This window comes from Dreissena polymorpha, chromosome 2, assembly GCF_020536995.1.
Source record: "Dreissena polymorpha isolate Duluth1 chromosome 2, UMN_Dpol_1.0, whole genome shotgun sequence".
Taxonomy (NCBI): domain Eukaryota; kingdom Metazoa; phylum Mollusca; class Bivalvia; order Myida; family Dreissenidae; genus Dreissena; species Dreissena polymorpha.
The window spans coordinates 14,708,712-14,725,220 of NC_068356.1; the positions used below are offsets into that span (position 1 = coordinate 14,708,712).

The 16,509-nt window shown below is 35.5% G+C and overlaps 1 long non-coding RNA gene across 1 annotated transcript; it reads right to left on the reverse strand.

The window, feature by feature from the left end:
- Positions 1-14,134: 14,134 nt before the first annotated feature.
- Positions 14,135-15,920, reverse strand: LOC127865969 (uncharacterized). The gene is made up of 6 exons (XR_008042832.1): positions 15,830-15,920; positions 15,564-15,730; positions 15,261-15,408; positions 14,985-15,145; positions 14,417-14,504; positions 14,135-14,216 (listed from the first exon to the last, which is right to left on the reverse strand). It is a non-coding gene; the product is annotated as an uncharacterized LOC127865969 (long non-coding RNA).
- Between the last annotated feature and the right edge of the window lie 589 nt (positions 15,921-16,509).

The window sequence follows — 16,509 nt, forward strand, 5'->3', positions numbered from 1 at the left end:
ACGATAACGCCACAATTTGCTTGACTGTTATTATCTGTGTTGTTAGCTATTCTATGTGACACCTATTTGATATTTTCAAATTTTAGTATGGCTTCATCAAGTTATGTATTAAACATAAAATAACTATACGTAAATGGCGTCGTGACTTATAGTGTAAATGCTTGTAGAAACAAGCAAATCCGTTGAATTGATATCCCTCGCCAAATAAAGTTTGTTAATGGATGGGTGCAAATCTCTTGATATATGGTATTATCCTAAAAATATTAAATGGTAGGGTAATTGATTTTATGCATTGCAATTCACGTCATTATCTATTCTCATTCAGTTTCATAGTGAAGTTTTGTATTGTATTTGAGATAAAGCCCTGAAAAGTATCATCTTCCAAAACAACACAGGGCAATAAATCTTATTTTAAAATGTGTATGGTTATCTTCATGTTTTGGAGCGGGAACCGTTATAATCGTTGCAAAAGTTGCATTCGTAACAAGCATGCCCTTTCCGGCTGTAAACCCAACGAATAGCTTTATCCAAGCAAATGCGATCACATCGAAGATACACCCAATGGAATTAAATACGTATTCGTATTAACATGTGATTGTTTAAGTAGCTTATGTTTATTGTAATTTATGTAATGTACGTGTTTATGATTAATAAATTCATATAGATGCAGAATTGTGTAAAGTACTTTATTTGAATAAAATATTCGAGTTAAGTTATCTTAAGTAATCCGTCAGTACATGTTTAGGCGCTGAAGGTTTCCTAGCAAACGCCAAACGGTCCAACAAAGTTGTCTGGTCGCCTTGAAATTGTCTCTGGTACTGTATGGGAAATGGTATGTTATGGCCTCGTAGACAGCACGACAGCTGTGGTGCTCTGCAAGAGGCTAGGATGTGCCGAAGGTATATATATTTTGTAAGAAATAAACCATAACACATGTACTTTCATAAATACAAATATTTTTTTAACAAAATGAATATTGATAAGGAATTTATTTCAGTGTGTCAGTAAAAGCATTGGTTAAAACATTATTGTAAAGAAAAATATCAATATATTTTGATCAGCAAAATATATAATACGTAACATTATCCGATCATAGATTTCAACAATATTTCCCGTTACAGTTATGGGAACGATTCGGAAGTGGTCTTGTAGAAACGCATGGTTTCGACTGCACTGGAAAGAAAACAGATATTGTCTACTGCAATCAAAATGAGTTTATTCCGTCGTTTCCCATATTAACTCATGCTTATATTTACCTGTTGTTTGGACTTCTTTTCGTAATTTGACGACAATGATCTCTGGATGCCTATACATGTATAACAATACAACTATGAAGACAAATTGCTCACTGAAGTTACCATTCAAACCTTCCTGCTCATATTAAGTAATACACGTTATTAACTTGATGAAAGTTTAATACTATCTAATGCTACGATGATATGTTTCCAAATACACATATGTATTTTAATCAAATCGACCAATTAAAAAACAAAGAACCAGAAAACGCACATTTTATTTTAATATTTTAACTTCAAGGTCCGCAATCTATTTTCGTATATTAATGCATGTTTTGCAGACGCCAGAGTTAATGTTAGCGAAAGATAAAACTGTCAACGGGTATTAATTTTACAATACGTATATTGTTTTCTATATATTAAATTACATAAGTAAGTATATATGAAAAGTTCTTTGAATATTTCAGTATTTTTTTATTTAATCGTGACTCTTTTTCCATGGACGCAATGGTGATGTGCAGAATTGTCGGGCACCAAAGTCCAGACGTATTACATTGGAAAGGTTGATATACATGCACAGCAATGGCAGTTTGATTATAAAAATCATTGCCTAAATGAATCAAATCGATGTGCGTCACCTTGTAATATGAAATGTGCAAATATGTAAATAAAATGATACTAATTTAGGCATTAAGTCCCCCTCAACACTATTTGCATCCAAGGTTGACTCGAACAAGTGGATTTTCACATCACAAACTTCTTTTAACAGATTCTGGCTCGTGAAGAAAAGACAGATATTGTAACTGAGAAACTCTTTCGGTAAAAACATGGGTGTTCTACGCATTTAATATGATGATTTGTGTAGCCGGTTGAACGACGATGCAACCTTTCAAATCATTCGTTTGTTTCCACCCTTTAACTTCCGCAGTGTCAAGCGTATTAAATTAGTTCAATGTGTTAACTTTTACGTTCATATGGAAACAAATGAAGGTTGCTGTCTAATAAAAAGATCTAATTTTAAGAGACTAATAAAATGACACATTCTCACAAACTTCATATATTTAAAAACAAGGAATTTAAAAATATTATTGATGGCGTGTTTATGTTTCCTTCATTGGTTTTTGACGATGAGATGTATGTGATGCAGATCCGCATCAGATAATTGTCTATTTAATGCAGATTCGTTCGCTATGAAGAATAGTTGTCTGTATAATGAAGATCGCGTAGGATAACGGTCTATGTAATGAATGTGTCGCCTTAGATAATTGTCTATGAAATTAATATCCGCGTTGGATATGTATGTGCGATTAAGAATGCCTTGGATAATTGTCTATGTAATTCAGATACGAGCGGGAAAAAGTGACTATGTAATGCAAGTCCGCACCGTAATGAAGAGACGGTATTGTCTGTTTAATTCTTATCAGCGTTGGATAAGTGTCTATGTATTGCAGATCCGCCATGCGAAATTGTCCATGTGATGCAGGCCCGCGTTGGATAATTGTCTATGTATTGCAGACACGCGTTGCATAATGTTCTATGTATTGCAGGCCCGCGATTGATAATTGTCTATGTATTGCAGGTCCGCGTTTGATAATTGTCTATGTATTGCGGGCCCGCGTTGGATAATTGTCTATGTTTTGCAGTCCCGCGTTGGATCATTGTCTATGTATTGCAGGTCCGCGTTGGATAATTATCTATGTATTGCAGGCCCGCGTTGGATAATTGTCTATGTATTGAAGGCCCGCGTTGGATAATTTTCTATGTATTGCAGACCCGCGTTGGATAATTTTCTATGTATTGCAGGCCCGCGTTGGATAATTTTCTATGTATTGCAGGCTCGCCTTGGATATTTGTCTATATATTGCAGGCCCGCGTTTTATAATTGTCTATGTATTGCAGGCCCGCGTTTGATAATTGTCTATGTATTGCAGGGCCGCGTTGCATACTTGTCTATGTATTGCAGGCCCGCTTTGTATAATTGCATATGTAATGCAAGGTCCGCATTGGATGATTGTCTATGTATTGCAGGCCCGCGTTGGATAATTGTCTATGTATTGCAGGCCCGCGTTTAGATAATTGTATATGTATTGCATGCACGCGTTGGATTATGGTCTATGTATTGCAGAGCCGCGTTTGATAATTGTCTATGTATTGCAGAGCCGCATTTGATAATTGTCTATGTATTGCAGAGCGGCATTTGATGATTGTATATAGTATGCAGATATGATTTGGGGGATTGTCGAGAATGTAGAGCCGCGTGGGATAAGTACCCTTGTTATGCACATCCGAGTAGGATAATTGTCAATGATGAAGAGGCGCGTGGGATGAATGGCTACGAAATTCTTATCCGCGTTGTAATTTTGTCGATATAATTCAGATTTGTGCTGTCTATGTTATTCACATCCGAGCGGGAAAATTGTCTATGTAATGCAGATTCGAATTGGATAAGCGATTGATAAGTGTGTGTGTAAATCTGATCCGCGTTGGATAATTGTGTATGTATTGCATACACGCCATGGGTAATTATCTATGTGATGCAGACCCGAGTAAGCAGTGTAATGCAGAGCCGCATTATAATGCAGATCCGAGTCGGATAAGTGTCAATAATGCAGAGCCGCGTGGGATAATTATGTCACTTATGCAGATCCGAGTCGGATAATTGTCTTTTAATGCAGAGGCGCGTGTGATGAATGGCAAGGTAATGCAGATCCGAGTTGGATTTCGATTAAATGCAGATTCGCGATGGATAATTGTCTATTTAATGAAAATCTACGTTAGGTAAATGTCTATGATATTCATATTCGTTTTTTTACAATGTTGTATGCAATGCAGATCCGCGTTGGATAATTTTCTATACAGATCTACGATAAATATGTGTTTATGTAATCCAGAATTGCGTTGGGTAATTGACAATTTAATGGAAAACCACGCTGGATAATTGTCTATGTTATGAAGATCTGCGTTGAATAATTGTCAATTAATCCAGATCGGTGTTTGGGAAATGGTCTATGGTGTATGACACTAACGAGTGAGTTGACAACTTATTTTTAATATAAAATTACAAAATATAAATTCATACAGGGGAGTTCCCGATAAGTATTTGCTGAGTTCGTGTACAATGTTTTTAATAAAATTCGACAAGTGCCCCCCTACACTTATTTAATAAGTTTACAATTTATCGTTGTAATTAACGTGTCACCGAATTATGTATTTCACTTGTCGGAGAAATTACATTGACCCCGGAAAGGTTATGAAAAAATGTATCCAGTTAGTCGGTGACTCTTGGCGGGAACAATAATGATATCTCAGACGCTTCAGATATGGCGTTGCAACTTGCGGCGCTTGTCGACTTTTCGTTTGAATTTATACGCACGTTACTAAGTGAAGTGACAAGTGATGCGTTTTTTCTTTTTTGTAATGATTTTATCTCGGTTAACGCTTATTTATGCTTAAAAGCAATAATCATAAATACACTGACACATGAATTGACCGACACCAGGATACTTGTTTTACTTTTTCGGTCAAACTAAACGTCACTGCTTTAACTGTTCTTTGATAATATGAAGAAATTGAAAACATGAACATATATATTTAATAAATAGAATACATTCACTTAAAATGTGCTTTTGGTTATTTGCATTTTAAAGGCAACCTGTCTATCATGCTTATTGAGCCACGTCTAAGAAATATTCCGTTTCCTGGCGCATGTCGTTGAGAAGGAATCAACCTATCTGCATCTTTTGACAACAACCTTTGTCACTTTCTTGCATTTCTTCTTCCCAAACTTTTTCAAGTTTTATTGTTAAAATTATTGGTTTCACTTCTTGTATAAAAACCTGGGTTCATCTAGTTTTAGGTAGACGTTGTCCTCACAATTCTCAATAATTTCTTGTCTATAATTGGTAAAAGTATGAACTCTTCTTTAAAAGAAAATAGATTTTTTTTAATAAAACATGAATTAAGAAGGTATGTGAAGTTGGCTGTTAGATGTTAGCTATTCATCAGATGTTTAAAATAGAAATGCACAGCTGTGCATTGGGTGTTCATCAGATGTTTAAAATAGAAATGCATAGCTTTGCATTGGGTGTTCGTCAGATGTTTAAAATAGCAATGCACAGCTGTGCATTTTGCGTTCATCAGATGTTTAAAATAGAAATGCACAGCTGTGCATTCGGTGTTCATCAGATGTTTAAAATAAAAATACATAGCTGTGCATTGGGTGTTCGTCAGATGTTTAAAATAGTAATGCACAGCTGTGCATTGGGTGTTCATGAGATGTTTAAAATAGAAAATGCACAGCTGTGCATTGGGTGTTCGTCAGATGTTTAAAATAGAAATGCATAGCTGTGCATTGGGTGTTCGTCAGATGTTTAAAATAGAAATGCACGGCTGTGAATTGGGTATTCATCAGATGTTTAAAATAGAAATGCACAGCTGTGCATTGGGTGTTCGTCAGATGTTTAAAATAGAAATGCATAGCTGTGCATGGGGTGTTCGTCAGATGTTTAAAATAGAAATGCACAGCTGTGCACTGGGTGTTCATCAGAAGTTTAAAATAGAAATGCACAGCTGTGCATTGGGTATTCGTCAGATGTTTGAAATAGAAATACATAGCTGTGCATTGGGTGTTCATCAGATGTTTAATATAGAAATGCATCGCTGTGCATTGGGTGTTCGTCAGATGTTTAAAATAGAAATGCACAGCTGTGCATTGGAAGTTCGTCAGATGTTTTAAATAGAAATGCACAGCTATGCATTGGGTGTTCGTCATATGTTTTAAATAGAAATTCACAGCTTTGCATTGGGTGTTCTTTTGATGTTTAAATAGAAATGCGCAGCTAGATCGCGCTTGATAAAATACTTTTTGTTGAAAATCAAAACAAGACATTCGTGATCGAACTTCTGTTTTTCAGATTGTTATTTTAAGTATGGAAGAGGTTTGGCATATTGTTTTCCTTAATGCTCAAGGTTAAAGGGACCCGTTAAAAGAGCCAGGGTTAATCATTATTTATTAAATAAAAAGCACATATCATTTTTTGCCAGAGACCCATTTTTCTGATTATGTAAATGCTTTACTCAATGAAGATTTTTCAAATTGGCATATATTTAACTCCTTTGGGAACAGTAACAGAAAAAGAGTGTCTATTTTGAATAAAAAAATATATTTCGATTAAAATAGTCATTAACTATTCACACGATGATAATGGCAGGTACACCGGTATGAATATTGAAAAAAACAACAATGCATATTCATTACCGAATGTATTTGCGCCAAATAATAAAACACTACATAATACGTTTCTAAAAATTATTTCAGAAATACTTCAACAAAACTCTTAGGGCATCAAAGTAATAGGTGGTGATTTAAATGAAATAAACAAAGCCATTGATAGAAAATCCACATCTAAAGCTAAAATAAATATTAATACCAACCTTCATAATTGAATTAACAATACTAACTTAACAGATACAACAGCAAAACAAAACATTGGGATTTTAAAATACTTTGTACAGATGTGCGTCAGGTTTAAACTACATGTTCTGACACAAAGCAGTTGTACCTTACTATAAGGTGAGTTTTTGAAGTACAAAACCAAATGTTTCTTGATGTTGTTGCCGACATTGCAACCAAAGTACAAACATAAGTATTAGGTTTTGGACATGTTTACAATGTACACTGAACAGATGACCACGCTTTCGCGTGATGTTAAAATACAAAAGCTTTTACCACTTGATTATAACCATGACTAAGTGCACTAACTATACATATTATATTAAACGTATATGCATTTAGTATTGACGATGTTTTCCAATTACAATGAACAACTATTAATTAGCTTTCCCCATGTTCAAAGACTATTATTTAGTCTTCAAAGCTAAAAAAATACAACAAACAACATTCATTAAAGGCTAGAGGGTGAGACAATATTGACGATAAATGACGCTCAAAATTGCACATCAGCTTCAAATGTGCACAACACGCTGTGTTCAGGCGAGCTAAAATTGCAAAGTTTGTCAACTAACATATGATTTGCATATTTCATACAACATACAGTGTGATATTTTCCTCCGCAAACCATCGATTGTTCCTTCAAAATACTTTTTATATCCACACAAATACCCAAATCACACTCTATACTATAAAGCATGTGTCCGATAGTAATTCACTGCATAATCAGGAGGTGGTAATTTCAAGTGCCCTACCAAACCGTCATACCAATAACATTGTCCATCGAGAGAAACCAGAACACAAAAATGTCCTTCGGTGAACATTGTAACACCTGCCAGAACATACATGTTTCCATTAATTTGTATATTTGTTGAATTTACAAGACTTTCAACTGTAAGCCTGTCATATTTGCACTGTTCATAAACACGGACGACAAGAACTGGACTCATTTTAATCAAGCTGGTCACTTCCTGCCTTGGACCTGAACATTGTACAGCATCCCTACAAATAAACAAATAAAATATAAAAGAACTGTCCTTGTAATGACGAAAAAAACATAATATTAGCCTGTCATATATTAAACACATTATCTAAAACAAACGGGCCCTGGGTCGCTCACCTGAATAATATGCAATCTTTAGTAACAGTATACCGGAAGGCATCTTGGACTTGGACCTGGCGAAGATCTGGTGAAGAGTTGTTCATTGTAATTTGAAACCCTATCGAACACCAAGTGCACAGCTATGCATTATGCTACTTAAAAGCCAGCTAAATACGGCAGCAGTCATCATTTTCTTATAAATGTGAATACCTGTTGAACACCTGGTGACCAGCTCTTCATTGCAACGTACCGAACACCTAGTGCACAGCTGTGCATTATGATCCATGAAAGTCCGGCTTTTTACGGCCGCAAACAACATTTCATTATTCGAATACCTGGAGAATACCTGGTTAAGAGCTCTTTATTTTAAGTTTAAACCCTGTCGACCACCCAGTGCACAGCTATGTATTACGCAACTTAAAAGCACTGCTCAATGCGGCTGTAATCCCCATTTTGAATATGAATACCTGGCGAACACCTGGTGAACAGCTCTTGATTGTAATTTGAAAACGTATCGAACACTTTGTGTATAGCTATGCATTGTGATGCTTGAACGTCCGGATTTGTACGGCCGCAATCAACATTTAATCATTCGAATATCTGGCGAAGATCTGGTGAGGAGCTGTTCATTACAATTTTAAACCCTGTCGAGCACTATGCATTTCTATTTCAAACATCTGACGAACACCCAATGCACGGCTATGCATTTCTATTAAAAAAATCTGACGAACACCCAATGCACAGCTGTGCATTTCTATTTTATAAATGACGAAAACCCAATTCAAAGCTATGCATTTCTATTTTAAACATCTGGTGAACACCCAATGCACAGCTGTGCATTTTTCTTTGAAACATCTGACGAACACCCAATGCACAGCTGTGCATTTCTATTTTAAACATCGGACGAACACCCAATGCACATCTATGCATTTCGATTTTAAACATCTGATGAACACCCAATGCACAGCTGTGCATTTCTATTTTAAACATCTTACGAAAACCCAATGCAAAAGCTATGCATTTCTATTTTAAACATCTGACGAACACCCAATGCACAGCTGTGCATTTCTATTTTAAATATCTGACGAACACCCAATGCACAGTTGTGCATTTCTACTTTAAGCATCTGATGATCACACAATGCACAGCTGTGCATTTCTATTTTAAACATCTGACGAACACCCAATGTACAGATGTGCATTTAAATTTTAAACATCTGATGAACACCCAATGCACAGCTGTGCATTTCTCTTTGAAATATCTGACGAACAACCAATGAACAGCTCTGCATTTCTATTTTAAAAATCTGACGAACACCCAATGCACAGCAATGCATTTTTTTTAACATCTGATGAACACCCAATGCACAGCTGTGCATTTCATTTTTAACATCTGACGAACACCCAATCCACACACATCTGACGAACACCCAATGCACAGCTATTATTTATATTTTAAACATCTGACGAACACCCAATGCACAGCTTAGTATTTCTATTTTAAGCATCTGACGAAAACCCAATGCAAAGCTATTCATTTCTATTTTAAACTTCTGACGAACACCCAATGCACAGCTATGCATTTCTATTTTAAACATCTGATGAACACTCACTGCACAGCTGTGCATTTCTATTGTAAACATCTGACGACCACCCAATGCACAGCTGTGCATTTCTATTTTAAACATCTGACGACCACCCAATGCACACTGTGCATTTCTATTTTAAACATCTAATGATCACCCAATGCACAGCTGTGCATTTTTCTTTTAAACTTCTGACGAACACCAAATGCACAGCTGTGCATTTCTATTTTAAACATCTGATGAACACCCAATGCACAGCTGTGCATTTCTATTTTAAACATCTGACGAACACCCAATGTACAGATGTGCATTTCTATTTTAAACATCTGAAGAACGCCCAATGCACAGCTGTGCATTTCTCTTTGAAACATTTGACGAACACCCAATGAACAGCTGTGTATTTCTATTTTAAACATCTGACGAACACCCAATGCACAGCTATGCATTTATTTTCTAAACATCTGATGAACACCCAATGCACAGCTGTGCATTTCTATTTTAAACATCTGACGAACACCTAATGCACAAACATCTGACGAACACGCAATGCACAGCTATGCATTTATATTTAAACATCTGACGAACACCCAATGCACAGTTGTGCATTTCAATTTTAAACATCTGACGAAAACCCAATGCAAAGCTATTCATTTCTATTTTAAACATTTGACGAACACCCAATTCACAGCTATGTATTTCTATTTTAAACATCTGACGAACACCCAATGCACAGCTGTGCATTTGTATTTTAAACCGCTGATGAACACCCAAGGCACAGCTGTGCATTTCTATTGTAAACATCTGACGAACACCCAATGCACAGCTGTGAATTTCTATTTTAAACATCTGACGACCACCCAATGTACAGCTGTGCCTTTCTATTGTAAGCATCTGATGATCACCCAATGAACAGCTGTGCATTTTCTTTGAAACATCTGACGAACACCCAATGCACAGCTGAGCATTTATATTTCAAACATCTGACGAATACCCAATGCACAGCTATGCATTTCTATTTTAAACATCTGATGAACACCCAATGCACAGCTGTGCATTTCTATTTTAAACATCTGACGAACACCCAATGCACAGCTTTGCATTTCTTTTTAAACATCTGATGAACACCCAATGAACAGCTGTGCATTTCTATTTTAAACATCTGACGAACACCCAATGCACAGTTGTGCATTTCAATTTTAAACATCTGACGAAAACCCAATGCAAAGCTATTCATTTCTATTTTAAACATTTGACGAACACCCAATTCACAGCTATGTATTTCTATTTTAAACATCTGACGAACACCCAATGCACAGCTGTGCATTTGTATTTTAAACCGCTGATGAACACCCAAGGCACAGCTGTGCATTTCTATTGTAAACATCTGACGAACACCCAATGCACAGCTGTGAATTTCTATTTTAAACATCTGACGACCACCCAATGTACAGCTGTGCCTTTCTATTGTAAGCATCTGATGATCACCCAATGAACAGCTGTGCATTTTCTTTGAAACATCTGACGAACACCCAATGCACAGCTGAGCATTTATATTTCAAACATCTGACGAATACCCAATGCACAGCTATGCATTTCTATTTTAAACATCTGATGAACACCCAATGCACAGCTGTGCATTTCTATTTTAAACATCTGACGAACACCCAATGCACAGCTTTGCATTTCTTTTTAAACATCTGATGAACACCCAATGAACAGCTGTGCATTTCTATTTTAAACATCTGACGAACACCCAATGCATAGCTATGCATTTTTATTATAAACATCTGACGAACACCCAAATGCACAGTTGTGCATTTCTATTTTAAACTTCTGACAAACACCCAGTGCACAGCTGTGCATTTCTATTTTGAACATCTGACGATCACCCAATGCACAGCTATGCATTTCTATTTTAAACATCTGATGAACACCAAATGCACAGCTGTGCATTTCTATTTTAAACATCTGACAAACATCTTATGCACAGCTTTGCATTTCTTTTTTAAACATCTGATGAACACCCAATGAACAGCTGTATATTTCTATTTTAAACATCTGACAACACCAAATGCACAGCTATGCATTTCTATTATAAACATCTGACGAAAACCCAATGCACAGCTGTGCATTTCTATTTTAAACATCTGACGAACACCCAATGCACAGCTATGCATTTCTATTTTAAACATCTGACGAACACCCAATGCACAGCTGTGCATTTCTATTTTAAACATCTAATGAACAGCTAACATCTAACAGCCAACTTCACATACCTGAATTAGGTGGTATAATAAACCGGTGTGGCTGAAGATGTGAAACGTGAAAATGCACAATCGCAATATCAATTCGTTGACGATGCTGGTTAAATGTCCACTTAAATTAAAACATAAATTTCACGAAAACCAACAACGTTTAAAAATAATTGTTATTTGGTAAAGGTTTTAGTTTAATTTACTTAATAATAATGAGATTTTACTGGTTTAAATTGCTTATATAAACTCCAGCAAAGTTATAGTTGTTAACTTAAAGCATGTTGCAAAACGCAATAAATTTATTATATATGAGCATTAACCTTTTCAGTATAAAAGTACCAAGGTTTTCGCTTTCATGAGAAGTTGCACATTTTAATGCATTGTGCGATTCAATGATTGATTAGTCAGCAAATCAGGAAGTGGTCGTTAATAGGCTGAATGACGACTTAGATCTAGGCATGTGGTATTAATACAGACGATTAACATGCCTAGTTTTTATGAAATGCCTTTCAGAAATGCAGCAGTAATGGAAGGGGGTTATTTTGTTTTATCACTTCTGTTTGAATATGTTGGCACATACGTCGAACGCACTGGTGATAAGTATACATTTTTTGTCCCGCATTGTAGATTTGTTAAGGTAGCGCACCTCTAATGGGCACATATCCAAATATAATCTAGTTAATTATTGTCTTAATCAGCATCATTTCACTGAACTACATGCAAATTTGTAGGTAGGCTTTCCATGCTTTAAAAAAAATATACCGATTTTTTCAAAACCACCCCCACGCTCGGCTTTTGTCCAGTTTATTTTCACCCCTGGGGTATATAAAAGTTCCATAATTCATTCAAATTTCCAAATATGGGCATGCAGTTGGTGTGTGCAAATGCAGTAAAGGTGTTTAAAGTTTAAACAAGATGAAATAAATATCCTTTTACAGACATTTATTTTTTACAAATTTTTATCTATGGAAGAGCGCCATGAAATGTAAGTGATTTCAGCCAAGTAAAAATTGGGTCGGTTAAAAACAAAGTGTCATAAAATGCAAAATAGTTTAAGTTATATTTTAAACTTAGTTTTTATAAAAACACTATATACAGCAAAAATACCAAGTAATAGACAGATTTATCGTTTACTTTTTGAAATAAAAATAAAAATACAACATGCATCATTCGTATTTTCAGCAGCGAAAATTACGTCATTAGAAATTGCATTGTGGGAGTGTTTTGGTTAAATTTACCAGTGGTTAAATTCAACTTTGCGCGGTTAGGTTACTTTGCGGTATTTCGTGTTTATACAATCGAGTTACCTTTAAGGTTACTAAACCTGAATAACCGCAAACTTACCAAGGTTTAAAAGTTACCGAGCGGTAACTTTAACCAGTGTGTGTACAATTGGATGCTGGTGTTAAAATTAATGAAAAACGCTTACTGCATACTATGGATGCCTGGTCACACGGATAATCAACACCCCATGTGTCAGATTTACAACCTGAGATGTCCCCTTCTGTATTGCTACAGACAAGGTTCCGAATGACAAATTTGCTGCGTGGCTGTACTTCGCTTATCAAGTATCCACTTGTAAAACAAAAATTAATTACCTTATGCTATATTTGATAGAGAGGTATTGTAATGAAACATTGCCAGTAAGATATTGAGCAAAAAGCATCATTACTTTAAATCATATTTACTTTCAATTTCACGTTGATTAGAACCGTAACTTTAGACAATATGTCCTTTTATAATTTGGATATGAATATATTTAACTGTGCCAACCTTTGAGTGTATCCCAGATGTTTATAAATAATGTTTATATCATGGGCCGTGATGTCGTAATAAAAATTATTGCTTAATGATAATCGTTGACGACAGATACCCAGCCAGGTTCCATTATACAAGACCTCGACTCATCCAGCTTTTATTGAATGTCCATCTGCGACCCTGACAGTGGAAGTTTGAGCTGTAAAGACGAAATTAAAAAGTCGTGGTTTAATGTTGTAAATATGCATACAGATATATAATGAAAACCTACGAGAAAAGATCGAAAACCAAATAGCTTACCACAGTTAATTGCTGCACGAAAATTATTGCTACAGGATGTCAATGTCCATTAGTTGCGGGGTGTGCATCCAGTTATGTCCGTTTTGTTAGCAGTGCAACCAATACTGCTTATTGCAGAAAACCTTCCATAAGAATGATATTGACTGTACGCGTTAAATGTTCTCGGATGCCTAAAATAAATATAGCAGTAATAGAGATATCGTCCAACCTGTAGCACTATTGATCTATATAACAACGCTCACGAATATTTTCATCCTTTGAAAATGATTACAATAATATATATAGTTATTTGATTAGAAAACACACGTTGTATTGAAAAGTCTCAACAAACAGACAATGAGGTACGCACTTTGCGCGTAATATTTATACACACTACGTTAATTGATAATTTAGTGATATAAAGCAATCTAATATAATCTGATATGCTCATTTACATGTGCAAAATACGTACACATTAGGATGCCCAAGCATTTTACACAAAACCATCGCATCCTGGAAAGTCAATTGATCGTAACACATTTCCCTTCAGTACCTAAATAAGAAAAGGAGAAAATGAACATGTGTATATATAGAACAAAGCATCAAAAATACTTAACTTGAAAGAAAAGAAATGGTGTTTGTCATATTCATTTTTTTCTATACATGGAATTGTTTATATCCGGGAAAAGTTAGAGCAGCAACATTCTTTCTCATATAATTTTGAAAATCGTTGAAAATAAATTTTAGCAATACCCGTTTGCTGCGTTTTCTCGTACGTAAATCTCAACTCTTCCATTGAACATCGTCGTCCCGTCCTGAAGCCTTATTGGTGTGTACGAATCTGTCAATAAAACATCTCTTTTAAACGCGTACAGTCACATAGAAACTTGTTATAGAATGAATGGAAACAATACACATCAAGGTATTTTGGCAAGTGAAAGATTTAAATCACTATGAATACCATACGGCGTTAAAATGTCAGACATGTAATAAAAAATCAAAACTGATAGCATCCACTAGATGCTTTAAACAATAATTATACACACACCTTTTACTTATATTAAGATTGTCGGTAAAAGATGCAATAACACAGGATGCTATTTCAAAGCAATTACAACTATATAAAAAAGTTTGATGTAAAGACAATATTCGAATAAAAATCAAATTGACTCAATAGTTGTTCCTCTGAAATGTACAATTACTGTATTGTATATCTAAGTTTTACTGTCTCTTAAAAATCGCATGCTAATCATAATCATATTGTGCTTGATGTTAGTTCAAATGTGGAGAAAATTAAGCATAGTAAAGCTATATATCTTACAACAATTTAATGCAGCGCTAAGTCTTGTAGAACATGAAACGATAGTTTCTGTTGATTTGCAATTTGCAATATCGGTCTCGTTCCCTTGACAGTGGTATCCATGCGATTTCATCGATCCGCTACCATTTTTGAAACGGCCATCGTAATAAACACTTATGTTTCTGAAAGGAATATTTGAATTTCACAATCACCAAATGAAACAATCACCCTAGGCGTTTGTTAAATTATGTGAATGTATAGTTAGAAATTATATCTATGTTCTTTACATATACGAACCCTCCTTCAAACCCTAGCATCCTGCACACGACCGCTGCCGTCTTGTTATCTACGAGGTCAGTACAAACTGTCTCATAAACAGAATTATTCTGTATTTCGAGTCGACCTGCATACCTGGTGGGTCCATCTGATAAACGAACTTCCGTTTCTACAAACAAAAGTTACCGATTGATTGCTAAACATTATAATCCTTTTTAGACAATTGGTTCCAAAAACAAAAACATTTTTCTCGTTGCAACCAAGATATTATGGTGTTAATGTTATGTGTCTTATATAGATAAACCAATGTTTTTTTATACGCACTGCATTAAATCGATGCATCTTCCATGTGATTGCAGTTCGATGGAGACATCCAGTCGCTTGATTTACATTCAGAAATGTCATATTCGTTGCCAATACAACGCATTTCGTCCACTACTATATCCCCTGTGCCTTCACCATAATAACTTCCGCCCAAGGCTTTGGAATCACTGTAAGATGAGTATGTATTTATATTTACATTATATGGATTCTTAGTCAAAGTATGTATAACTATTATCGTATTTTATTCGATATGTGAAACCATTTACTTTGTGCTAAAACCAAGCATGCGACAAATGACTTTTGCTTCAAGGTCATCGAAACCGTCATCGCATATCGTCCCCCAGCGACCTCTGTACTGGGAGCTGGTGCCGTTCACTAGCCGAATTGGAGTTCCTGTAAAACGGAATCTAAAATTAATGATATACTAGTACTTTGTCACTCTAATAAAAGAGTTTGATTTTTTCCTAATACCTCGCAACGCTAATTGCATGTTTGTGTGTACAGACAAAGGGTACGTCTACAACAATCATCTGTCTGCATAATTATCTTTGGCACACATAATGACTACCTTCCGCATTATACTTTGTATTACTTTGTACAACTTGTACTTACGACAGTTAATGGACGCTGCAGAGGATGAAAAGCACGTGCTGGTAGTCCTTCTCACACACAAGGAAATCTCTTTTTCTGCTTCATGGCATGAGTAGGATGTCGGATAGAAAGTATTTCGGTAGGGGTGTGATGACGTGAGCTGTGCTCCACTAAAAGTTAATGTTAATGTTGATGCTAATATACAATTGTTGTTTCTTTTTCTCTTTCTATACATACTTGTTTTTAAAAATTGCAATACAAAATCAAGATGTATCAATTGAACGTGTGGGCAAGCATATTTACAAAAAAAGGAAACATTTGTATGTCCCCCACCACTATAGTGGGGGACATATTG